Source organism: Giraffa tippelskirchi, chromosome X, assembly GCF_054371585.1.
Source record: "Giraffa tippelskirchi isolate mGirTip1 chromosome X, T2T-mGirTip1v1.2.pri, whole genome shotgun sequence".
In the NCBI taxonomy this organism is placed as follows: Eukaryota; Metazoa; Chordata; class Mammalia; order Artiodactyla; family Giraffidae; genus Giraffa; species Giraffa tippelskirchi.
In genome coordinates, this window is record NC_137289.1 from 134,753,937 (window position 1) to 134,781,704 (window position 27,768).

At 39.1% G+C, this 27,768-nt stretch overlaps 1 long non-coding RNA gene across 1 annotated transcript in view; it reads left to right on the plus strand.

Annotated features, from left to right (window-relative positions):
* Nucleotides 1-27,768, plus strand: part of LOC145537167 (uncharacterized) — a 966,757-nt gene that overhangs the window by 761,741 nt on the left and 177,248 nt on the right. Inside the window, exon 8 of the long non-coding RNA XR_014076245.1 lies at nucleotides 8,303-8,379. This is a non-coding gene — a long non-coding RNA (uncharacterized LOC145537167). The remainder of the gene's footprint in view (nucleotides 1-8,302; nucleotides 8,380-27,768) is intronic.

Sequence of the window (27,768 nt, forward strand, 5' to 3'; positions counted from 1 at the left end):
CAGGTGGGCAGTAATTTTCAACATATTTCCACTGCACAGCAAGAAGCAGTTAATTTCCAGGCACATATTGCTTTAATTTCTGTTAGTCCAATCATTTTTCAGTACAGTACCAGGGTCCTCCTGCCAGGGGCTATAATTTTATAAGAGTAGAACTCTTAAAAATCTGTAGGATAGATGAGTAGGCATGCCTGCAGTGCTTTCTATCTCACTTTGTTCTGTGCAAAAAGGCTCAGGAGGAAGCTTTCGGAGGTAGTTTCATTTGGAGACATTTTGGATGAACTCTGGAGAAAAACTCAGATGTTTTCCTTGGAGTTTAGTCATTGGAATTGAGAAGGGGTACCATGTTCCTGAGATGATGTGGAGAGTGTACTGGCCCCACATGGTACTGTTTCCCTCTTATGCTTCGTTTTTTTTGTTTGTTTGTTTTGTTTTTAAGGAATATTTATTCTTAGTTGGAGTTGGAGTTAAAGAGAGCCAATTTATTCTGTGCCAGTCAGAACTCTAATATAGACAAGAGTAGAAGCAGGGGGCCAGTGATGGTTCTGGGAAAACAAAAAAGCCAAATGCATGTACAGAGGACAAAGGGCCTGTTACTGGTCCAGAACCCTAAGGGCTTTATGTAGTTGGCTTCAGAGGTACAATGTCATATGCTAGCAGAAGGCTAGTGTGTAATGACACCCGCTGAAATAGTAAGCAAGATGTCAGAGTCCATAGCATATGTCTTCAGTGTGACTTATAGGAAAGGGCATATCCCAAATAAAGAGTGTCCCAGAGTCTAAGTTACCAAATGACAAACACATCTGTCTTGCCCTTTTTGGCAGGGAGATTGCCCAGGAGAGTGGGAGAGGGGCTGTGAGGAAAATTTCCGTGTCACAAGTACTCATTCAATAATATCATATGTAGCGCCTACTATGTGAGATTCCAGTGTTTTTCATTGTTTAAAATTCACAAACCTATTAGTGGGTCATGGAATCAACTTTACCAGTAGCCACTGGATTTTTAATGACATAAAATAAAAAAAAAATAGACTAGAGTGGAAGAAAATAAAATATAGAAGACTGTCAGGATATAATTTCACTTGTTTCAGTTGTGTGCATGCATGTCTATCATACATATATGAAGATATGTATATATGTATATATCCATTTATAAGTAGATTTATATGTAAATTTATTTTATATATGAGATGAATAGATTAAGACATGATATGAATGTATTGTTTTACTGCTGCTAAGTCGCTTCAGTCGTGTCCGACTCTGTGCGACCCCATAGATGGCAGCCTACCAGGCTCCTCCATCACTGGGATTCTCCAGGCAAGAACACTGGAGTGGGTTGCCATTTCCTTCTCCAATGCTTGAAAGTGAAAAGTGAAAGTTAAGTTGCTCAGTCGTGTCTGACTCTTCACGACCCCATGGACTGCAGCCCACCAGGCTCCTCCGTCCATGGGATTTTCCAGGCAAGAGTACTGGAGTGGGGTGCCATTGCCTTCTCCGATTGTTTTACTATACCTTATCAAAAGAGTTTGAAAGCCATTGATGTAGATCCTAAGAAAGATACAAATAAATATCAACCACATATAACAGCTGTCCTTTGGAATCTTAAAATCTAGTTAGAAATAAGAAACATGAAGGAAAAAAGAAACAACTGTTTTATTCACCACTCAGCACAATCAAGGTGCACAGGTTATTCCATCTAGTTTTCATGACAGTCTCAGACAGAGAGCTGCTGCTGTCATTGTCTTACAGGAGAAAAAATGAGATAACTTGACCAAGGCAGGGCAACCCAGCCCAAATAGGTAGGGTCTTTATTCATAGCCTGGACTATTGGTTACCACTCCAATTTCCTCTATATTCTCTCACCTTCCTGAAAAGGTAGCAAATGTGTGTGAAATAGGTAATGTATACAGGGAGAACCATGAAATTTTAGAGAAGGAAGAAGGTATTATGGGCTTTCAAGAGAGGAAGGGAAGGATTTCAGGGAGGAGATAGAAGATAGGTTTTAACCTGGAGTTAGGAGGAGAAGAAAGAAAGTAGGACTGAATTCCAGACAGTGACGAGGGTCTGAGCCACGTCTTAGAGTAGAGAAGGAGCATGGAGTGCTTAGAACCCACAGTAGTAAACTGGTCTGGCTGGAGGGGAAGGTATATGTTTGGAAAATAAAGAGAGAAAAGGCTGAGTACAAACTGACCCTGAGAGAAGTTGCACTTACCCTGAGAGAAGTTGATCGTGTATCAGGTGTGGTGGTAAGAGATTTTTATATGTTATTGTATAGTATTATATTTAATACTCGTGACAACTCTTGGTGGTGGATATTGTGATGCTCATTCTAAAGGGAGTAAATGACCCTAAAGGGGGGGTCTATAAGTTGTTCAAGATGTTATTATGGAACTAGATTCAAAGACATACATGTCCAAGTCTGAGGCCTGTGCTATAGGCACTTCTGCCATACCTTTGCTTTTGTCTGCACCCATGACTGTGATGCCGAAAGCTCAGCTTCTCTGTACACTGGTGCCAAATCAGATCTCCAAGGCAGAGCTTTAGATGAAGTAGAAAAGGATAGCTTTATTGCTTTGCCAGACAAAGGGGGCCACAGTGGGCTAATACCCCCAAAGCCATGCATCCCTACTTGGGGAAGACAGTGAGAAGTTTTATAGTAATTGTTCAAAAAAGGTATGATTTACTTGTGGACATTCTTCTAATGGGTTGGTGGTGAGGTAAGTCAGCCTCATCAACCTTCAGGTCCAGTTGGTCTGGGATCTCCATGCTTGTGGGCAGCATACCATCATTAATCATCAACTTCTCCCACCTGGAGGGGGCTTCAGTGTCTGCAAAACAGCTCAAAGATATTGTTGTGTGAATCACTTGATGGGGAAACAGAACCTCACCCCAAGGCTGCTCTTGACTGTTTCTCCCTGGTCTCACATCCCCTCCTTTCTCTAATTAACAACTGCTTGAATCTGCCCAGTGGAACTCAGGGAAGTTCATGGAGGCTGAATGAAGGCTGTTTCCTATAATCAAAGAAATGGGGGACACAGAGAGGCCTTGTGCCCAGGAGCTCCACAGGGCCCTGCATGGTATCAACTGAACCTTCCACACATCACATCCAAGGTTCTTTCAAAACATATGCAGTATCTGATTGCTCCTCACTTCCTCCGGTCCAAATCACTACATCTCATGACTAATGCAGTTGCCTCGTAACTAGACCCCTTGAGTCTTGCTTTGCCTTCCTTTGGTCTGTTCTCAAACTAGAAGCCAGGATGATCCTGTTAAAACATAAGTAGATGAAGTCATCCCTCTGCTCAAATCCCTGCAGAGGCTTCCCATCTTAGAGGAAAAGCCAGAGCACACACAGTTCTACACGAGCTGCCTTTCCCCAACCATAGGACCTCACTTCCTTCTTCTTTTTTCTTATTCACCTCCAGTTACACAGACTCCCCCCAGTTCCTCAAATATTTCAAATATATTCCTGCCTTGAAGATTTAGCAGTTACTGTTGTTCTACCTGAGATGCCCTTCTCCAATATGCACACAGGACTCACCCTCTAATGAGCATCAGATCCTTACTCAAACATCTCTTTCTCAATGAGACCTTCCCAGATCACTTACCTAAAACTACAATGGCCCCCACCTGGTGACCTTTCCTATTTCTTGCTGCTGATCTGTTTTTCTCCTTAGCACACGTTGTTCATCAACACATTTTGTATTTGACTTTCTCATGTGTCTCCTGTTCTGTCTCCATCACTGGAATGTAAAGTCCATGAAGGCAGGAACTTTGCAGCCTCCTTTCTTCACTACTCCATCCACAATACCTAGAACAGCACTGAAAATATTTTAGGCCCATAACAAATATTCACTGAATGAATGAATAAGACCCAGGCAATCTGATTCCAGAGACAACACTCTTAACCCTTATGTTGAACTGCCTCTCAGAAGTTCAAGGATGTTTCTTGACAGATAAATTTTGAATACACTTACCCAATATTCTTTGCCAAGTCTAATCATGGTTCAACTCTTTCTAGAAGTTAAATATTCAATTCAGTAAAGCCAGGTCATCTGTGATATGGTGAACTTTTTTCTTTGGTATGAAAATTTCCTTTTGGAGTTGTTAATAAATTAACCATTATCTGGTTTATCTTATTATCACTGCAAATTTCTCAAGACAGTTTTATTTCTGTATATGCAGTAATGTGCTGCTAAAGAATATATGCATTATAGGTGAGGTAAGCATATAGTATTTTAATTAGAACTTACAATTCACTTTTTTTCATCACGTAGAACATACAATTCACTATTTCATGAGATATTGTCTTTGAAATTGAGTATTCTGTAGAATTTCTTATTAATTCCTTGTTAGCATCCTTTTGTATTTAAGGAAATAGACTGGTTAAAGCTCATTTGGACTTTCATAATTTTGGCATAAGTGTACTTACAGATATGTAAGAGTAGTTTGCTCAGTTTCTATCTTTAAAAACAATCTATCCTTTTGGTATCTAAAATTTTAAAATACCCTATGTCATTAAACTTGCTAGAATTCTCCTCTGAGTGTTAAAAACTCTACTCCACTAGTGCTCTTCCAGACAGTGGGATTTTCTTTCATCTTCCGGTACCCTCCTCAATTTAAACATCTAAAACTAACATTGGAAAGCTCTGTATTTCAGTTCAGTTCAGTCACTCAGTTGTGTCCAACACTTTGCTACCATATGGATTGCAGCATGCCAGGCTTCTCTGTCCATCAGCAACGCCCAGAACTTGCTCAAACTCATGTCCATCGAGTCGGTGATGCCATCCAGCCATCTTCTCCTCTGTTGTCTCCTTCTCCTCTTGGACTCAATCTTTCCCAGCATCTGGGTCTTTTCCAGTGAATCAGTTCTTCACATCAGGTGACCAAAGTTTTGGAGCTTCAGCCTCAGCATCAGTCCTTCCAATGAATATTCAGGACTGATTTATTTTAGGATTGACTGGTTTGATCTCCTTCCAGTCCAAGGGACTCTCAAGAGTCTTCTCCAACCCCACAGTTCAAAAGCATCAATTCTTTGGTGCTCAGCTTTCTTTAGGGTCCAACTCTCACATGCATACATGGCTACTGGAAAAACCATAGCTTTTACTAGATGGACTTTTGTTGGCAAAGTAATGTCTCTGCTTTTTAATATGCTGTCTAGGTTGGTTATAGTTATTCTTCCGAGGAGCAAGCATCTTTTAATTTCATGGTTGCAGTCACCATCTGCAGTGATTTTGGAGCCCCCCAAAATAAAGAATCTCACTGTTTCCATTGTTTCTGCATCTATTTGCCATGAAGTGATGGGATCAGATGCCATGATCTTCATTTTTTGAATGTTGAGTTTTAAGCCAACTTTTTCACACTCCTCTTTCACTCTCATCAAGAGGCTCTTTAGTTCCTCTTCGCTTTCTGCCATAAGGGTAGTGTTATCTGCATATCTGAGGTTATTGATATTTCTCCCGCCAATCTTGATTCCAGCTTGTGCTTCATCGAGCCTGGCATTTTGCATGATGTATGCTACATATAAGTTAAATAAGCAGGGTGACAATATGTAGCCTTGATGTACTCCTTTCCCAATTTGGAACCAGTCTGTTATTCCATGTCCTGTTCTAACTGTTGCTTCATGACCTGCATACAGGTTTCTTAGGAGGTAGGTAAAGTGCTCTGGAATTCCCGTCTCTTGAAGAATTTTCCAAAGTTTGTTGTGATCCACACAATCAAAGGCTTTAGCATAGTCAATGAAGTGGAAGTAGATGTTTTTCTGGAATTCTCTTACTTTTTCTACGATCCAACGGATGTTGGCAATTTTTTATCTTGGTAAATCTTAAAATGTGCAGAAAAATGCAGAGTCTACAGTTGTCCTTAAACCTGTGCTCCACTTTCCACATGGCAACATATCAATAGAATGTGTTCATCTGTGTCCTCATCAGTACTTGGTGTTAATAAGCACCTTTTACTTTTAGAACAACAAGTTTTATTTGATGAACTTGTTCATTAAAAATTCGCCCAGGGCAAATTTATTAATCTAAGTCCTTACACTTGGAAGCAACAAACTTCTTTAAACATTTAATCAATGTGTTAGTAAAAGAGTTCAAAGTCCTCCTTCTCAGTTCTTCTATATTTAAAATGGTTGATTTAATTGTATTTGATCATTCTAGGTTTCTTGATAAAAGAAAAGACTCACGTCCTGGCTTAGGTGAAAGCAGCATTCCTCAAAGAATTTCACAGAATACTAATTGTGCAAGTGCTAATTGATGGTGTTCAAGGGAAGAAAAACTGTTTGCACGGTCAAATGATTCCTGGAAATGCTCAATTAGACCAGGAACAAAGTTTAACAAGTTTCTTCTTGTGGGACTTCTTAGAATCTTTAATACTATGAATTGTGGATCCCATGAGAAGGGGTATAATTTTTGGGGACTTCAACCTGCTTTCACCATGGAAAATATTTTGTGTCAGCTATCTAGCAGCAGTCGTGTTCCCTGAGATACTATATGGGAAACATTGGGTTAAAACCCTAGCAAGAGTAGGATGATTAATAGCAAGAAGAATATCTGCATAGAGCTTAAAGGGCCTGTTGTTCGGAGACATTGAAATTTCTGTTGTGTGTGTCACTGATAATATTCTCAACTTGCAGTTTTAAATATTTGACTGTCTGTGGGAGGGAAGGGTGACCTAGCCATGATAAAATGAGAGAGAGAACACACAGCAATTACAAAGCATTTTTCCATTCTGATTACTCTTTTAAAAAAAATCTTCTGATGTCTGTGCATTTTGTCTCTGTGAGATAAAGGCACTGAATTTTGATGAGGTACCTCCCAAAGGTGATACATTTTAAATCATATCTTCAGGTAGCAAATGCCCAATCCAAGTCTTAAGCTTAGTTACCAGAATGACCATATGTCATGGTATGCCCAGTGCCATCTAGATTTGCACCTGTTATTTCTTTGTAGTTACTAATAATATCTCCTTTTAGTCTTAAAATATAGTACCATTTTGAATGATAAATTATATAGTCACCATCCCAGTTACCCACGTGTGGCAGACTATCTTTTTCCAAAGGAGGTGCAGCAATGCCTCCTATCCACATGCCACTCTTCCATCAGGAGATGGAGTCTAATTTCTCTCCCTTGGAAAGGTGAAGAGCCTGTGATCCACCTCTCACCCATAGAATACAATAGAAGAGGCACTGCTGGACTTCCCAGCTGAAGACATAAGCCATTCTGCTGCAACATCACTCAGTGGAAAATCCACACTGGAGCCTAGTTACTGTGTAAGCACTCTGACTTTCTACCATGCTGTGAGTAAGCCCAAACTCGCATGTGTAAGGAGATCATATGGAGAAGCCCAAACACTACTTAGAAGGAGAGATGCCCAGCCAACTCCCAGATGCTCCAGCTGTAGATATCATTATTTATAGATTGATTAATTGATTGCTTGATAGTTATCTAGCTGTGCCGGGTCTTCATTGCAGCATGCAGGATCTTTGATCTTCATGGTGACACGCAGGATCTCTGGTTGTACCATGTGAACTCTTAGTTGCGATATGTGGGATCTAATTCCCTGACCAGAGATCAAACCCAGGGCCCCTGCATTGGGAGCTCAGAGTCTTAGCCACTAGACCACCAGGGAAGTCCCTCTAGATATCCTTAGACTGCAACTACATGAGAGATCCTGATCCACAGAAAACATGAGAGATAATGCAGTGTTTTTAAAGCACTAGGTTTGGGGGTGATTTGTGACAGGGCAAAAGGTAAATGGAACACTGTGGAATTCAGATCACACAAAATAAACTTGTAGTGCTACCTTGTATTGAATTTGTCCGCTAACCGTGTCTTGAATTTGAAACTAGGCAGCAGATATTGGATTAACTATCCAACACTCATGCATGATCTTGAGACTTTATGTAAATGGTACATCTAAGAACTTCGCATTGGAATATAAATTTACAAAACAATGTAATTTGTTTAAAAAAAAGTACCAAGGGATAAATTCTTTGCTTTTCTTTCAGATCTCATTTTACCTCTTCATTATTTGTGTTAAATATGTCTAGAAAATAATATATAAATATATCTGTTTAAAGACTGATAACAGAATGAATATTTGTGCACTCATTTGCCACCCAACTACAAAAACTTAACATAACTAGAGCCTAAGACAAACTAAGTTTGTCTTCCTGAATTGCCTCCTTTCCTCTATCCCAAAGGTAACTGTTGTGCCAAAATTTGAATTTTTCATTTGTTTACTTATCTGTGTAGTTTTTCAGCTCACATACACTTCCTGAAACAATGTATCATTTATTTTGCCAGGTTGTGAGCATGGAAACATACAGTATGGGATTTTATTTGTTTATTTATGTATTTTGGCCAGTTAGTTCTGCTCAAAGGTATGTTTTTAATTTTTTTTTTTCAAATGTATGTTTTTGAGGTGTATCCATGTTAATGTGTAGCTGTAGTTCTTGCCTTCCCCTTTTATACAGCTCTTATTCCAATTAATTAAGTTAATGGAAAACAAATGCTGCATGTTTACTTGCCTCAGAAGTTTTCACAGAATATGAACCTGCAAAGGGTCAAAAGCAAAAAAATAAAAAATCTGAAACTGATTTTAAAGCATTTATTATCTGTAAGTAAAGAAGAATGAGCAAATGTGTTCATCCTGCTGTTCTGAAGGACTCAAGTCCAAACACTTGAATTTCTGACATAAGTTCCTAAGTGTCTGGATGAGAAAGCAGCCCAATGTTTGCATAATCTTAACCTAGCAATAACAAAAATTTCTTAGCATTCCATCATTCGCTCCTCACTATGATCATCACAGTAGCATAGGTAGCCCACATGCCTATCCATCTGTGTTATCTGAGTGCCATGTGACTGATTCTGACAAGTAGAAGATGAGCAGATGAGCTGTATCCCTCTCCAAGGCCTCCCCGTATGTAATTGTCTGTGAAAATCCTCAGAGATGGCTGAAAGATGAAAGGAGCCTGGATCCTAGAGTTAAACTAGCAAGAGATCAGTTACCCAACTGACACTGGGCTGAGAGATAAACCTTTTTTCTAGAAAGTCACCTAGATTCTAGAGTTTTGCTTTCTTCTTCTTTTTTTTTTTATCAAAGCAGCATAACCTCACCTATTCTGATCATTGCCATCATCAGTAAATGTCATAGAAGGTAGTGTCAGGAACTGGATGACGTGACTTTGAAGTTTGTTTGTTTGTTTGTTTTTTTCTGTTTTTATTTAATTGTATTTTCACAGATGACCAGCAGTTTAGGGGGATGGAAGTTGAAAGAGAGTATGAGGTAAAACTCTGTAGAAAGAATAGCTGCTGCTGCTGCTGCTAAGTTGCTTCAGTCATGTCCAACTTTGTGTGACCCCATAGACAGCAGCCCACCAGGCTCCTCCGTCCCTGGGATTCTCCAGGCAAGAACACTAGAGTGGGTTGCCATTTCCTTCTCCAATGCATGAAAGTGAAAAGGGAAAGTGAAGTCGCTCAGTCGTGTCCGACTCGTTGAGACCCCATGTACTGCAGCCTACCAGGCTCCTCCATCCATGGGATTTTCCAGGCAAGAGTACTGGAGTGGGGTGCCATTGCCTTCTCCAGAAAGAATAGCAACTACCATCAATTGAGCCCTTACTACTTAGCTGGCAGTGTGCCAAGTAATGTTTAAGGCCTATTGACTGAGTTGTTCATAGTGACGCTATGAAAGTGGTACTGTTTAATCATCACCATCTCTGTATGAGGAATTTGAAGTCTATCAATAACAAGAAACTGAATTATTAATAAAATTCTAGAGCAAGTGACATGACTTGAACTCAGGTTCTTCTTTCTCCAGATATCCTATGAACTGTGGTGTGTGACTTAACTTTCCAGCTTCCAGGAACAAGTCACTTTAGTGGAAATTAATTCTAACTAGAGCCAGTGATTGGAACAATTCCAGTGCTTCCCTGCCACAGTCTCCACATTTTTATAAATCTTACACTGCTACAGAGAGGGGGCTGACAGATGCAGCATGAAATGGGAAACACCCTCATGGTGGCTATTTGCCTGTAGATACTGCATTATTGTCACTGCCAGGAAAGCGAACTTGAAAAGGGGGGGAAATTCTGAGAACAGACTCTGTGAGGTGCATTAAACAACTCTTGGAATCAATCAGAGTTGTTGGCAAGCCAAAGATAGTTGAATTGCTCAGGCCTCTGTGATTTTGAAAGCCCACTATCACTTTACAGGTGGGGATTTAAATGCCTGGAAATGTGTGTCAAGGCATCATGGCTGTTTACATATTCCAGATTGCATGTAGGGCTTGATGTGTGATTGTCACTTAATAGAATTTGCAAATGACATATTTATTAGACATTGATGGAGAGGCTCAAATAAACCCCCAGAGATTCTGAAGCTCATCATTTGCACTTCTAAATATGATAAGGATTTCCCTTTTTAGTTTAAAAGCAAACTGGTTTTATGATGCCATCTGCACATAGACATTTTTGTTTACCAAAACTTATTTTCATGAATTAAAGGAAGCTAGGACTATATAGTCTGTATGGAAAACAGGGAGTCTTTAAGGACAATACAATGCAGTGAAAATAAGAGAGGTGAAATGGAATAGGAAAGAGGTCAGAAAAATCAGAAATAGAGGCAGAGGAGAAAAAAATGCATCTACAATGGGAGGAAGGCATAAAGGAAGAATATTTTTTAAAGAGGAGCATGCTTAGCTATTTACAGTTTCCATGGAGAAATGTCATTAGGCTTAAGAACATTCTGGATTAAAAAGGGCTTAAGGAAAGATAGTCAATCTATAAATGTTTTTCTTACCAGAGGGAAAGTTAATGATTTAATAATTCAGAACCACACAACATTGTAAATCAACCCAACTTCAATTAAAAAGGAGGGGGGTTCAGGACGGGGAGCACATGTAAACCCATGGCTGATTCATGTCAATGTAAGGCAAAAACCACTACAATATTGTAAAGTAATTAGCCCCCAACTAAAATAAATAAATTTATTAAAAAAAAAAAAAGAAAAAGAAAAAAATAATATGAAACAAGACGTTCATTTTGTCCTTGTTGGGGGGTGCACATAGTGATGCTACCTCTTACACAAACACACACAGATACATCCATTTTGTGCTCCTTCTCAATTCTTGGCCACTGTAAGCGAATGGATGTACATGGAAGAATTCACCCCCACTCACATTCCATAACGTGGTTTACAGATAAACCACTTAAGAAGGATGGTCTTAATATGGTTGCCTCATAATCTTCAGTAAGCTAGAAAGGTTTTCTTTTTGAAAAGCAGGTGAGATAATACGCCTGTGGTATAAGGATGATGATTCCTGACAACAGAAGGAGAAGAGAAAGAAGAAAGTCCCTTCAATCTGAATTACTTTGTGACTGTAAACACACTAGCACAGCTGGGAAGGTCTGGACAGCTGCCGCACTGCCTCTCACAGGGCGCTGATAAGCAATGCAGTTTATCTCCATCATCTCAGGGTAACTGTTGGAGTGCCACCCACAGGCAATGAGTGAAAGGGGAAAGAGGCTGGGCAAGGAGCCTCCGAGAATATCTCTGCTGATAGTCTATCTTTACCACCATTTATTACTCTGACCTTATTCCCAACACCATTCCCCTGTCCTCCTTACCCATATTAGTGCACAAGTGCGAGAGTTGGTAACAGCTGACTAAGAAAAAGAGATGATGTACTTCATAGCTCTTGAGATGAATTATAAAATCTGCACACGGATTTATGTCAAGCATCTAGATCAGCTCCAAGTACATTGTTGGTACACAAGACACCAGTTTTCTTCCTTTCTTATCCACTCCTGTTCTTTCTAAACTCCAGCTTCCAAGGTTGGTTTATTTGGGGTTGGCATCTGGGAGTAGGTCGACTAGATGTCTGTATGGTCTTTTGTCTCAACAAAACAGACTATAGATACCAGAAGTATGGGAACCACTATTCCATGAAATGTGCAATAACTTATATCAAAACCAAGTTTAGTCATGTGAGCCTCTGTTCTTCCTCTTACCATTTGAAGGAATGAGAGGGAGTAACTCCTCTTTTCTGACTCATTTCTAGTAAAAGGATTTTGTTACTGAGATATTTTATCTCATTAAGTTGCTGCCTTCTATTTTCTCAAAATAAATTGATGTTAATAGTAACAAAAACAATGACTTTCATGCATTAAGAAATTGCAGCCATTGGCCAGTAACTGAAGTAATTTTTCATATATAATCTTATTTTAGACTGAGAACAACTTTCAAAGGGGTTATTATTATCCTTAACTCATGACTTTCCGATTATAATTAGATAAACTGCATAAGAACATTGATACATTATCAGAAAAAAAAATGTTTAATATATCCCCAAACCCTACTAGAACTCCCATTAATCTTCACTGAAAAGTGAATTTAAGATTGCAGTGTTGCTTTAATAAGCATGAGCTAACCATAATACGGCTGAGCTGGAGAATGTAGATGACTCATTTTACATTTTACGATCACCACCTCTCTTGCCTGCTCATAGCTAACGCTATCAAGCACTTCCTTATGTTACCATTTAAACTCATCCAAATAAATTAATTGATGGAAAGATACTCGAGATTATGTAATTACTTCCTCTGGCTCTGGTGGTGTTGCCATCTGACTTGCAGGCAGCAAGACGAGATCTAAATTAAATGCAAATAATTGTTTACAATTAGGAAATGAAATGCCTGGAGACCCCCATGGTATTTTAAACAAGCTGATGTACTTGCCATCAATCAACAGTTGAGGCTTTCAAGAATGTACTTGGCATGAGTCCCAACGATGACAGTGCACAGGCAACCTGTTGCCCCGTTCCCCTTCTACATCAGAGATAGTAATCCCCAATGGTGCATCCTTCAGTAAGATGTGAACTTTTGCAGGATCATTTACATAAAAAGTATTATTGGATAAAGTTGTGACACGTGGTTGATTTCAGGTCCTGCAGTGACTTGTAATGTAAACGTTTACCTAGATAATCTTTTTTAAAAATTAATTTATTTTTTAATTGAAGGAAAATAGCTTTATATAATTGTGTTGTTATCTGTCAAACATCAACATGAATCAGCCATAACTATACATATATCCCCTCCCTCTTGAAACTCCCTCCCATCTCCCTCCCCATCTCACCCCTCTAGGTTGATAGAGAGCCCCTGTTTGAGTTCCCTCAGTCATACAGAAAATTCCCATTGGCTATCTATTTTACATATAGTATGTAAGTTTCCATGTTACTCTCCCCATACAGCTCACCCTCTCCTCCCCTCTCAACTGTGTTCATAAGTCTGTTCTCTATGTCTGTTTCTCCATTGCTGCCTTGATTGTCTGGGGCATCTTGAAGACTGATCAAGAGTTTTCTCAAGCGAAAATATGTCTCGCCTTGTCTCAGAGCATTTAAGTTGGTGTGATTTGTGTAGTTTTGTTTTTGTCCCAAGGCAAAGAAGCTGTTCACTTTTCAATTGTTTCTCTGGATCCTTGATGATTACCTTAATGCCAGTGGATCCGTCCATACCTGTAATGACCACATCTAACTAATAAAGAGACTTCTTTACCTTTGAACATGCCAAAAAAGATAGTACATTTTGAAAAGAGACAAGGACAGAATAATGAGGGCAAAACATAAGACTGAAAGAGGAAAATGTTTCTAAAGAAAATGACCTGAATAGGCTACCAGCGTAGATAGGTACAAAGGTTTTCATAAACACTATTAGTATTCATTTAGTATGGGTAGCAGACAGCAACAAGAATTGGAAAATAACTTGGAAGTGATCACTGAAGGGACAGAGGGAGGCAAAAAATAAGTTTCTTCCTGAGCACAAATCTCAGTGTCATCGGAGAGCACAATTGGAATGTCCTCCTTTGGTGGTTAGCAACCACCTGATCAAGGACATGGAGTGCCTGTCAGGTCTATATCCATGGCATGCCAAAAACCAGAAGGGTTAAGACCATCATGTAGTCAATCTATTGTATAGACCCGATTAGGAAAAAAATTAAAACTAATTTGGGGTAAATTTAGGGGGATGAGGAGAGGGGAGTTCTTTTTAAATGAGCAGAAAGTCTTTTCAGAAGTTATTGCTAAAGAAATATTCAAAGCCTCAACTTAACTAAAGGTAGCTAAGGTAGGAGGGCATAGGGATAAAGGAGGGACAATTCCAATTATATATATATGAGCACAATTACAGATTTAAATAGAATAGTTGTTCAAAGAAACACTACTGTTTTTTGAATATTAGAGACGAGTTGTTGTTGTTGTTTTTTCTTTCCTAATGAATAATCATCTGTCTTTAAGGGGAATCCAGAGAAAGAAAAAGAGGAAAGTGGGTTGGTTTGGGTCAGTAGAATCTGAAAAAATGATGAAACACACATTTGGAAAGGGGCTGGATTTGCATTTTGAGTAGTGATGACATTATAAAGGGAGGTCAGGGGTGGCGGCCGGGAGGAGTTACCCCACTTAGGAAAAGTAGGAGGTCAAGAAACACCTGGAGTAACAGCCAAATTTGGCCTTGGAGTACAGAATGAAGCAGGGCAAAGGCTAATAGAGTTCTGCCAAGAGAACACACTGGTCATAGCAAACACCTTCTTCCAACAACACAAGACAAGACTCTACACATGGACATCACCAGATGGTCGACACCAAAATCAGATTGATTATATTCTTTGCAGCCAAAGATGGAGAAGCTCTATACAGTCAGCAAAAACAAGACCAGGAGCTGACTGTGGCTCAGATCGTGAACTCCTTATTGCCAAATTCAGACTGAAATTGAAGAAAGTAGGGAAAACCACAGGACCATTAGGTATGACCTAAATCAAAACTCTTATGACTATACAGTGGAAGTGAGAAATAGATGTAAGGGACGAGATCTGATAGACAGAGTGCCTGATGAACTATGGACGGAGGTTCATGACATTGTACAGGAGAAAGGAATCAAGACCATCCCCAAGAAAAAGAAATGCAAAAAAAGGAAAATGGCTGTCTGAGGAGGCCTTACAAATAGCTGTGAAAAGAAGGGAAGCGAAAAGCAAAGGAGAAAAGGAAAGATATTCCCATTTGAATGCACAGTTCCAAAGAATAGCAAGGAGACATAAGAAAGCCTTTCTCAGCGATCATTGCAAAGAAATAGAGGAAAACAATAGAATGGGAAAGACTAGAGATCTCTTCAAGAAAATTAGAGATACCAAGGGAACATTTCATGCAAAGATGGGCTCGATAAAGGACAGAAATGGTATGGACCTAAAAGAAGCAGAAGATGTTAAGAAGAGGTGGCAAGAATACACAGAAGAACTGTACAAAAAAGATCTTCATGAACCAGATAATCACGATGGTGTGATCACTCACCTAGAGCCAGACATCCTGAAATGTGAAGTCAAGTGGGCCTTAGGAAGCATCACTCAGAACAAAGCTAGTGGAGGTGATAGAATTCCAGTTGAGCTTTTTCAAATCCTCAAAGATGATGCTGTTAAAGTGCTGCACTCAATATGCCAGCAAATTTGGAACACTCAGCAGTGGCCACAGGACTGGAAAAGGTCAGTTTTCATCGCAATTGAAAAGAAAGGCAATGCCAAAGAATGCTCAAACTACCACACAATTGCACTCATCTCACACACTAGTAAAGTAATACTTAAAATTCTCCAAGCCAGGCTTCAGCAATACGTGAACCATGAAATTCCAGATGTTCAAGCTGGTTTTAGAAAAGGCAAAGGAACCAGAGATCAAATTGCCAACATCCGCTGGATCATCGAAAAAGCAAGAGAGTTCCAGGAAAACATCTATTTCTGCTTTATTGACTAAACCAAAGCCTTTGACTGTGTGGATCACAATAAACTGTGGAAAATCCTGAAAGAGATGGGAATACCAGACCACCTGCCCTGCCTCTTGAGAAATCTGTATGCAGGTCAGGAAGCAACAGTTAGAACTGGACATGGAACAACAGACTGGTTCCAAATAGGAAAAGGAGTATGTCAGGGCTGTATATTGTCACCCTGCTTATTTATCTTATATGCAGAGTACATCATGAGAAACGCTGAGTTGGAGGAAGCACAAGCTGGAATCAAGATTGCTGGGAGAAATATCAGTAACTTCAGATATGCAGATAACACTACCCTTATGGCAGAAAGTGAAGAAGAACTAAAGAGCCTCTTGATTAAAGTGAAAGAGGAGAGTGAAAAAGTTGGCTTAAAGCTCAACATTCAGAAATCTAAGATCATGGCATCTGGTCCCATCTCTTCATGGCAAATAGATGGGGAAACAGTGAAAACTGTGGCTGACTTTATTTTTCTAGGCTCCAAATCACTGCAGATGGTGATTGTAGCCATGAAATTAAAAGATGCTTACTCCTTGGAAGGAAAGTTATGACCAACCTAGACAGCATATTAAAAAGCAGAGACATTACTTTGTCAACAAAGGTCCGTCTAGTCAAGGCTATGGTTTTTCCAGTGGTCATGTATGGATGTGAGAGTTGGACTATAAAGAAAGCTGAGCACCGAAGAATTGATGCTTTTAAACTGTGGTGTTGGAGAAGCCTCTTGAGAGTCCTTTGAACTGCAAGGAGATCCAGCCAGTCCATCCTAAAGGAGATCAGTCCTGGATATTCATTGGAAGGACTGATGCTGAAGCTGAAACTCCAATATTTGGCCACCTGATGCAAAGAGCTGACTCATTTGAAAAGACCCTGATGCTGGGAAAGATTGAGGGCAGGAAGAGAAGGGGACGCAGAGGATGAGATGGTTGGATGGCATCACCGACTCAATGGACATGGGTTTGGGTGGACTCTGGGAGTTGGTGATGGACATGGAGGCCTGGCGTGCTGTGGTTCATGGGGTCGCAAAGAGTCGGACATGACTGAGCCACTGAACTGAACTGAACTGACATTATAAATAAAGCTTTGCTCTTACCTCTCAAATGCATATGAGAGCAGCCAGAATTAGAGTGATCTTTCTGAAATGCAGATCTAGTGAGATTCTTCTCTGAAGTAAAACGGGCTCAAGTCCGGACTCCTTGACAGTCTACCTCAAAACTTGATTCTCAGATCCATGTCTCTTTTCCTGCATTTTGCCCCCACTTTCCTCCCCAAATCCTACAGATTGACTCTGGGTTTCAGCTTCATAGAAGTTCAGTGTTTTCTCAGCACACTGTGCTATCCCATGCCTCTAAACTTGGCACCTAATGGTCGAGTCATTTTGAAATCTCCCCTCCCCTCGTCCATTTTCTATATGAAAGTTTCTAGTACTCTTTAAAGCTTTGCCAAGACTTCCATATACAGAGTCATTCATCATCATACCCATCATATATGTGTTAATTGCTCATGTTCATTTCCACCTCCAACTGTGGACTCCTTGCACCTCAAGGACAAAGATTTGGTCTTACTGATCTTTGGATCTCAAAGACCCAGTAGGTGCCAGAGAAGGCAATATAGTCCAATCATGAAGAGAAAAGACTCTGGAGTCAGAATGTTGGCTTCAACTCCTTTCTCTTCTACTCGCTAATTGTGCACATCCTTTTGCTTTTGCATTTTAATCTTAACATCTCCAATGATTATTATAATCCTCATCTAAATATTATGAATGTTACAATATTTACCAGATAGAATTAAATAAAATCATATATGTAAAATGTTAAGCACATAGTGTTAAGAGTACTTAGTATATTATAGCTCTTTGTATTAGTACAGTAAATATTTCAGGAAAGAAAGTAGCGCTGTTGTATCTTCCTCAGGATGAAGAGCCAAATAATGAATCAGTGATAAAAAAAAGTCACTGTTCTAGGCTCACTTCCGTTGAAGTGAGAATACTGTATTAGAACAGAAAAGGAATTATAAATCAAGATATGTGAGACTGCGGCTCAGATATTTAAAGTTTGCAGGGAAAAAATGCAAAATAATGTTGTTAGTTACTAATTAGATGAATCTGAAAACAACTTTCTTTGCTTTGTTTTACAAAAGTGTATTAAAAGGGACGAGAAAAGAAATCAAAACTATTTATTGGCAAATATCTTGTTGCACACACACATAAATCATCTAATTTAATCCTCTCTGAAAGGAGATATCCTCATTTTACAGATGGGAAGATAGGTTCAGAAAAGTTAAGTCACCCTCAAGTACCTTGCTTCAGGATGTCACATAGATTCCAACCCAAATCTGTGAGCTATGTTTGTTCATTCATTAATTCACTCACTCATTCTTTCATAGAAACAAATGTTTACTAAGCTCCTGTGTTATTCTAGGTCTTGAAGAGTAAATGGTGGTCAAAACAAACAAGGCCCCTGCCCCTAGGGAGCTTACATTGTAGTGGGAGGAGATAGAAAATAAGTTCATAAAAAGTATAAATAAGACGAATATGATGAAGAGTGATGATGGGACTTCCCTGGTGGCTAAGTGGTAAGAATCCACCTGCTAATGTTTGAGACATGAGTTCCATCCCTGGTCCGGGAGGATACCACATGCTGCAGAGCAACTCGAAGAAGGCAATGGCAACCCACTCCAGTCCTCTTGCCTGGAAAATCCCATGGACGGAGGAGCCTGGTGGGCTGCAGTCCATGGGGTCTCTAGGAGTCAGACACGACTGAGCAACTTCACTTTCACTTTTCACTTTCATGCCTTGGAGAAGGAAATGGCAACCCACTCCAGTACTCTTGCCTGGAGAATCCCAGGGACGGGGGAGCCTGGTGGGCTGCCATCTCTGGGGTCGCACAGAGTCGGACACGACTGAAGCGACTTAGCAGCAGCAGCAGCAGCAGCAGAGCAACTAAGCCCTTGAGCCACAACTATTGAGTCTGTGCTCTAGAGCCCAGGAGCTGCAACTACTGAGCCCACATGCCCTCGAGCCTGTGCTCTGCAACCAGAGAAGCCACCACAGTTGAGAAGCCCATGCACTGCAACTAGAGAGTAACCCTTGCTCGCCACAACGAGAGAAAAGCCCATGCAATGAACAGCCAACACAACCAATAAATAAATAACATTATTTTTAAAAAGAGAGTGATGGCCAGTTTACCTTAGATGGGATGGCCCTGAAAGGTCTTTCTAAGAAGTGGCACTTGGGCTGAGACCTGAATGAGAAGAAGGCACCAAGAACATCCCAGGGAAAATAATAAATACTACAACTACAAGGCAGAAATAAGCTTATTTAGTTACAATATCGTACCAGAAAAAAAAGATGGCAGAAAACCCATTGCCTTTCATTATGTTTCACCAAGAAGAAACAAGGATAAAGATGATAAAGAAACCATAGAAAATAGCTAGTGTTGTGCGCAGAAGAACACATGAGGAAAAGTATCAATAAACCAAGGGCAACTTTAGGTTGTGGTCCTCAGCCTTGAAGATGCAGAAACTACATTAGTCAAAGCGTTCAAGTAGAACATTTGGTGAGACTTGCTCAGAGTGATCCTACATAAGCCTGGGGTCTGTAAACTACAATGCCAGTCTATTAGATTGCAGTATGAAATATCACTTCCCAGCCCGACCTCAGTAGCTACTTGGCTGTGATCACAGAGCAAATGCATTTTCTCCTTGTTGCCATATTACATAAGAAAGCAAATTACTATTATCAGGCTTCTTTGTGAGTAAAGAATCAGAGCAAGGAGAGAAGAAGCGATTCAAAAATTTCCTGCAGCAGCCTCAGATGGCCCATAACAGGGATATTCCTGCCAGATGGGCAAGGCTCTGTTGTTTAGCATTTGGAAAAGCTTGAATAACACTAGCTTCTCACACACTCCTTTTTCTCCTTGTATTCCCAGTGCCTGGCTAGCATATCCTGAGGCTCAAAGACAATCTCAGTACTGCTTAAACCAAATTAATGAATGGCCTCTTCAATTGATAGCCTCTTTTCTTTTTTTTTTTTTTTTTTAATAAATTTATTTATTTTACTTGGGGGCTAATTACTTTACAATATTGTAATAGTTTTTGCCATACATTGACAAGAATCAGCCATGGGTTTACATGTGTTCCCCTTCCCGAACCCCCCACCCACCTCCCTCCCCCTCCCATCCCTCTGGATCATCCCATTGCCCCGGCCCCGAGCCCTTGTCACATGCATCGAACATGGAATGGTGCTCTGTTTCACATATGACAATACACATGTCTCAATGCCATTCTCCCAGAACGTCCCACCCTCACCTTCTCCCTCAGAGTCCATAAAATTGTTCCATGCATCTGTGTCTCTCATTCTGTCCCGCATATAGGGTTATCGTTACCATCTTTCAGATTCCATATATATGCATTAGTATACTGTATTGTTGTTTTTCTTTCTGGCTTACTTCACTCTGTATAATGGGCTCCAGTTTCATCCATCTCAGTAGAACCGGTTCAAATGTATTTTTTTTAATGGCTGAGTAATATTCCATTGTGTATATGTACCACGGCTTCCTTATCCATTCGTCTGCTGATGGACATCTAGGTTGCTTCCATGTCCTGGCTATTGTAAACAGTGCTGCGATGAACATTGGGGTACACGCGTCTCTTTCAATTCTGGTTTCCTCGGTGTATATGCCTAGCAGTGGGATTGCTGGGTCATATGGCAGTTCTATTCCCAGTTTTTTAAGGAATCTCCACACTGTTCTCCATAGTGGCTGTACTAGTTTGCATTCCCACCAACAGTGTAAGAGGGTTCCCTTTTCTCCACACCCTCTCCAGCATTTATTGCTTGTAGACTTTTGGATAGCAGCCATTCTGACTGGTGTGAAATGATACCTCATTGTGGTTTTGATTTGCATTTCTCTAATAATGAGTGATGTTGAGCATCTTTTCATGTGTTTGTTAGCCATCTGTATGTCTTCTTTGGAGAAATGTCTGTTTAGTTCTTTGGCCCATTTTTTGATTGGGTCATTTATTTTTCGGGAATTCAGCTGCAGAAGTTGCTTGTATATTTTTGAGATTAATTGTTTGTCTGTTGCTTCATTTGCTATTATTTTCTCCCATTCTGAAGGCTGTCTTTTCACCTTGTTTATAGTTTCCTTTGTTGTGCAAAAGCTTTTAATTTTAATTAGGTCCCATTTGTTTATTTTTGCTTTTATTTCCAATATTCTGGGAGGTGGGTCATGGAGGATCCTGCTGTGATTTATGTCGGAGAGTGTTTTGCCTATGTTTTCCTCTAGGAGTTTTATTGTTTCTGGTCTTACGTTTAGATCTTTAATCCATTTTGAGTTTATTTTTGTGTACGGTGTTAGGAAGTGTTCTAGTTTCATTCTTTTACAAGTGGTTGACCAGTTTTCCCAGCACCACTTGTTAAAGAGGTTGTCTTTTCTCCATTGTATATTCTTGCCTCCTTTGTCGAAGATAAGGTGTCCATATGTGCGTGGGTTTATCTCTGGGCTTTCTATTTTGTTCCATTGATCTATATTTCTATCTTTGTGCCAGTACCATACTGTCTTGATGAACTATAAAACACTGATGAAAGAAATCAAAGAGGACACAAACAGATGGAGAAATATACCGTGTTCATGGATTGGAAGAATTAATATAGTGAAAATGAGTATTCTACCCAAAGCAATCTACAGATTCAATGCAATCCCTATCAAGCTACCAATGGTATTTTTCACAGAACTAGAACAAATCATCTCACAATTTGTATGGAAATATAAGAAACCTCGAATAGCCAAAGCAATCTTGAGGAAGAAGAATGGAACTGGAGGAATCAACCTGCCTGATAGCCTCTTTTCAAATCTATTTCCTCTTTCCTTTGAAACTGTATTTTTCTGATCAAGAAACTCTACTTTGTGTCTTAAAGTGACTTTGCATTTCTCTGTCCTAATTTTGTGTTTGTATATATGATGTTCAAGCTAAATTCTGAGCTAAGAAATTCCCTTGTATGGAGAAAACATAATAGATTACTAGTAGGCATTATTGCCCAGGAAAGTAGTCCACTATGCAAAATGAAGATAAGACCACTCAGGGAGGATGTCTTGATTCTCAGAAGCTCTTTGAGTTTATTTATAGATTTTTAAAATCTTAACAAGCTGACCCTTTACATAGATTCTGGTTCAGTTCCTGTAAATTTCTCAAAATAACAGTCGTTGAGGATGATCCTGGGCTTCCAAGGATTACAGAATGATCTTTATATAGAGTTACTCATTGCTTCCTCAATTCAACTTTCAAATATACTAAGGTCTGCATACAGCTAGCCAGAAATTCAGACTTCTGTCTGACCTGAAAAGACCATATAGTGTAAGTAGTAATTACTTTGCAAAAGAATGTTGTTTATTCCCCTACTAGATCTTAACCAACATGATGATAAAATACTCCAGGGGTAGAGAGCCAACCGAAGCTCCCTGCAAACCCTCAAGTCCACTATTTGATGGAGAATCTATACTTTCATCTTACATCTAGATGTAAGACAGTTCAGGGAGCGTGATGCCTTTTGAGGTCATACTGTGGTCTTGGAAACACAACTGAATTGTGAATGAAACCATGTTGTTCAGACACTTTAATTCCTAAACTCTATTTCATTCTTTCAGTTCAGTTCAGTCGCTCAGTCATGTCTGACTCTTTGCGACCCCATGAATCGCAGCACGCCAGGCCTCATTCTTTATTAGAGTATAATTGTTTTACAGTGTTTGAGGAATTTTTTCTATATAACAGTGAATCAGCTACATGTACCTATATATCCTCTCCCTTTTGATCCTCCCTCCAAAACCCTCATCTCACCCATCTAGGTCATCATAGAACACTGGGCTGAGCTGCCTGTGCTATGCAGCAGCATCCCTCTAGCTATCCATTTTACACATTATAGTGTATATATGTCAGTGCTATTCTCTCAATTCATCCCACACTCTCCTTCCCCTCCCTGTGTCCACAAGTCCATTTGCTATGTCTGCATCTGTAATTCTGCCCTGCAAATAGGTTCAGCAGACCATTTTTCTGGATTTCATACACACACACGTATGCACACATGTATGCGTTAATATATGGTGGTATTTGTTTTTCTCTTTCTGACTTACCTCACTCTGTATGACAGACTCTAGGTCCATCCACATTACTGCAAATGACCCAATTTCATTCCTTTTAGTGTCAGACTTTATTTTGGGGGGCTCCAAAATCACTGCAAATGGTTACTGCAGCCATGAAATTAAAAGATGCTTACTCCTTGGAAGGAAAGTTATGACCAAACTAGATAGCATATTAAGAAGCAGAGACATTACTTTGCCAACAAAGGTCCATCTAGTCAAGGCTATGGTTTTTCCAGTGGTCATGTATGGATGTGAGACTATACACATCCATAAAGACTATAAAGAAAGCTGAGTGCAGAAGAATTGATGCTTTTGAACTGTGATGCTGGAGAAGACTCTTGAGAGTCCCTTGGACTGCAAGAAGATCCAATCAATCCATCCTAAAGGAGATCAATCCTGGGTGTTCAGGGTGTTCATTGGAAGGACTGATACTGAAGCTGGAACTCCAATACTCTGGCCACCTGATGCTAGGAGCTGACTGATTTGAAAAGATCCTGATGCTTGGAAAGATTGAAGGTGGGAGGAGAAGAGGACGACAGAGGATGAGATGGTTGAATGGCATCACTGGCTCGATGGACATGAGTTTGGGTAAACTCTGGGAGTTGGTAATGGACAGGGAGGCCTGGCGTTCTGCAATTCATGGGGTCGCAAAGAGTCGGACACGACTGAGCGACTGAACTGAACTGAACTGAATATTCCATTGTATATATGTCCCACATCTTCTTTATCTATTCATCTGTCAAGGGCCATCTAGGTTGCTTCCATGTCCTGGCTATCATAAATAGTGCTGCAGTGAATATTGGGGTATGTGTGTCTTTTTAAATTATGGTTTTCTCAGAGTATATGCCCAGTAGTGGGATTGCTGGATCATATGGTAGTTCTATTTTTAGCTTTATAGGAACCTCCACACTGTTCTCCATAGTGGCTATATCAATTTACATTCCTGCTAAGAATGCAAAAGGGATCCCTTACACCCTCTTCAGCATTTACTTAAAGTCAGTATTTCTTAATGGTTACTTCATTTACTTGTTTTTCTCAGAAGGTATGTGGGTAATTACTCATATCCAACAGTGAAATTATTTGGGGCTTTTTATTTTCTCCTTTTATTCAAAATATTCATTTAAAAGAAAGCAGACACATATGATAGCTAAAATTGCCCTAAGACAAACTTGTGTTTAATGTTATTTGTTTATCTTTTTTAAGATTCCTTAGAGTATATTTCACACTCCCTGCAAGGATACAGCCAAAATAATGATTGTTTTAATCCCTAGAAATAAAATACTTATTAGTTAGTTCACTGATGATCTTAAACTAGTAACTGGCTATTTCCATGTCTCTCTAATATCCAACCAAACAAATACTAGAAGATTTCCTTTGTCTTAAAGATTTATGCATTATTTCTGTCATTCTTTTTGCCAGTATCTGTTCATTTTAAAGAATTTTAGTTTTCTCTTTTCCTTATTATTCTTCAGTCATATTTTCATCTTCTGACTTTATACTTTTTAAAATAATATATAACCATACCTTCTTTTCTAGCTATATTCTTCTACTGTGTTGTGCACATATAAGAAGAAACACACAAAAACACAAACAGATAACAAACACAAACACACTCAAAGATCTCTGGTGTCTGGCATTAAATGTTAATCCTTAGAAATAGCTCCCTTAAGGTGGGTGGGGGGTCCAGGAAGGGGAACACATGTAAACTCATGGCTGATTCATGTCAATGTATGGCAAAAACTATTACAATATTGTAAAGTAATTAGCCCCCAACTAAAATAAATAAATTTATTAAAAAAAAAAAAAAGAAAAAAAAAAAAAAAGAATTTTAGTTTTCTCTTTTCCTTATTATTCTTCAGTCATATTTTCATCTTCTGACTTTATACTTTTTAAAATAATATATAACCATACCTTCTTTTCTAGCTATATTCTTCTACTGTGTTGTGCACATATAAGAAGAAACACACAAAAACACAAACAGACAACAAACACAAACACACTCAAAGATCTCTGGTGTCTGGCATTAAATGTTAATCCTTAGAAATAGCTCCCTTAAGGTGGGTGGGGGGTCCAGGAAGGGGAACACATGTAAACTCATGGCTGATTCATGTCAATGTATGGCAAAAACTATTACAATATTGTAAAGTAATTAGTCCCCAACTAAAATAAATAAATTTATAAAAAAAAAAATCTAATCCGCAATATGATAGTATCTGGAGATGGAGCATTTGGGAGGTGATTAGGTCATGAGGGTGAAGCCCTCATGACTGGGATTAGTGCCCTTATAAAGAGACCCCAGGGAGCTTCTGGGACCAGTCCACCACGTTGAGGACACAGTAGAAGATGGCTGCTTATAAACCATCAAGTGGGTCATTACCAGACACTAAATTTGCTGGCACCTTGTTCTTGGACTTCCCAGCATCCAGAACTGTGAAAAAATAAATTTCTCTTGTTTTTTTTAAAAAAAAAAAAGAAAAAAAAGAAATAGCTCCCTTAAAGGCCCTTTGTATGTTTTGGAAAGAGAGGCAAAGCAATTTCAAGCAGCTCAGCAAATATGTCAGGTAAAAATGAAGCTAATATTTATTTGTAGGGGCATTTACCATATTTAGATGCACAAACATTTGACCATTTTTAGTCTGCCTTCAAATTGAATGACAAATTTCTTCCCAAGACTGTAGAATAATTATTATGGGAAATGTTCTCAGTGCCTATGTCTCAGAATGAAAAAGGGCTTTTGAAGGGCAGTTTAACTCTTGAGCAAATATTGAGAATCTTTTGAGTAATCTAAGGAAGACAAAAAGTCATCCCTGAAAATCGATCTTTTGGGAAAAAAAAAATCCTTTTCAATTCCATCACCATGTGATACTTCAATGGATCTGGGAAAAAAGCACAACACGATAATTAAAGAAAAAAAGAAAGGCAAATTAAAGAATCACTGTAATATTCGTGTGAAATGGGTACCTTGGCAGAATCAAGGCAAAATTCTAAATAAATGATTTTGTGATGGACCCATCTGTCTCCTTTACAAAACCACCCTGTGACCTGGCACAAATTTTTTGTATGTTGAGCTAAAAAGAACCTAAGGAATTGGAATTTCTCATGGGTAGTAGGTAAGCAGTCTTTGTTCTCATTTGTCTTGAATTATAACTGATTATGATGGCTTGAACAGTCTTGGTGAATAATTTTCTAAGTCCAAGCTGCCAAATTTCAAAGGACAATACTCTCAATGCATCCATTCATTTGCTTCCTTTTTTCCCCTCTTTTGCAAACCAAAGTTAATCGCCTGTGATTGGTTATCCTAATGAACTGAGAGTCTCAAATTCAATCACAATTAGAGGTGATGTATGGAGGCTTACAGAAAGTAAGAAACATTTGCTTGGTGCAAATAAATCAACAGCTTATACATTTTGGTTTATAAGACTTCTTTCCATGCTCTCCCTGTGCAAACCAACCCCCACCACTGTCATTTAGTTGACCATACTCATAAAGCACCTGTACGCTAGTGTGTTGCCTTTTGTAAGATTCCTCAGAGTAAAGGCATCATGTTGGATGCTAGGCACTAGAACCATACAGATGAAAAAACAGGTTTGCCATCCTCAAGGAGCTACCTGTATAGTGAGAAAAAGAGACATGCAAACAAATAATTATAACCAAGTATTAACTGGTAGTAAAATGAAGTTAGGTATAAGGCTCCATGAGCACATGGAAGAGAACCAAAGAAAGGTCTAAAAGAGAAATGACGTGCTAAATTTGTTTTAGATCTGTAATATAACAATCACAACAGTATCTGCAATTCATCGAGTACTTAATACATTTCACACACAGTGCTAAGCACCTAATATGATTTATTTTGTTTAATTATTGTAATGACCCAGGAGACAAATATTATCATTTCCTCCAATTAGACATCAGAAAACTTGAGTGTGGAGCTCACTGGCACATTGCTAATCAGTGAAGCCAAGGCTTGGGTCAAAAAATATGTCCATTTTCAAAGTGTTTTTTTTTTCTTAATTTTTTTAACTTTTAAATTTTGTTTTGAAATAATTTTACTCTTAAAGAAACATTGAAAGAATAGTACAAAGAATTCCCATATATCCTTATCTAGGTTCACCAGTGGTAATATTTTATTATGTTTACTTCATCATTCTCTTCCCCCTCTCAATAGGTAGTAGATTGATGTATTGATCATTTTTCCTGTGCATCAATTAATAGTAAGTTTCAGGCATGATGCCCCCTTATCTCTGCTATAGAGTGAATGTTTGTGTCCCCTCCCAAATTCATACATTAAATACTAATGCCCAGTGTGTCTCACCACACACCAAATTGGCTAATGCATTGGCCTTGGAATTCCCAGCCTCTAGAACTGTAAGAAATAAACCTCTTTTGTTATGATATTTTTATCATAGATGCCTGAACATACTAAGAAAGTTGCTAAATACTTTAGGGTTTATTTCCAAAATGACAAGGACCCTCTCCTATATAATTACATTATAACTACCAAAATCAGGAAACTAACATTGATACAATACTATTATCTAATCAATAGACCTTATTAACATTATGGTAATTGTCTCAGTACTTTTGAACTGTGGTGCTGGAGAAGACTCTTGAGAGTCCCTTGGACTGCAAGATCAAACCAGTCCATCCTAAAGGAAATCAGTCCTGAATATTTATTAGAAGGACTGATGCTGAAGCTGAAACTCCAACACTTTGGCCACCTGATGTGAAGAACTGACTCATTGGAAAAGACTCTGATGCTGGGAAAGATTGAAGGCGGGAGGAGAAGGGGACGACAGAGGATGAGATGGTTGGATGGCATCACCGACTCAATGGA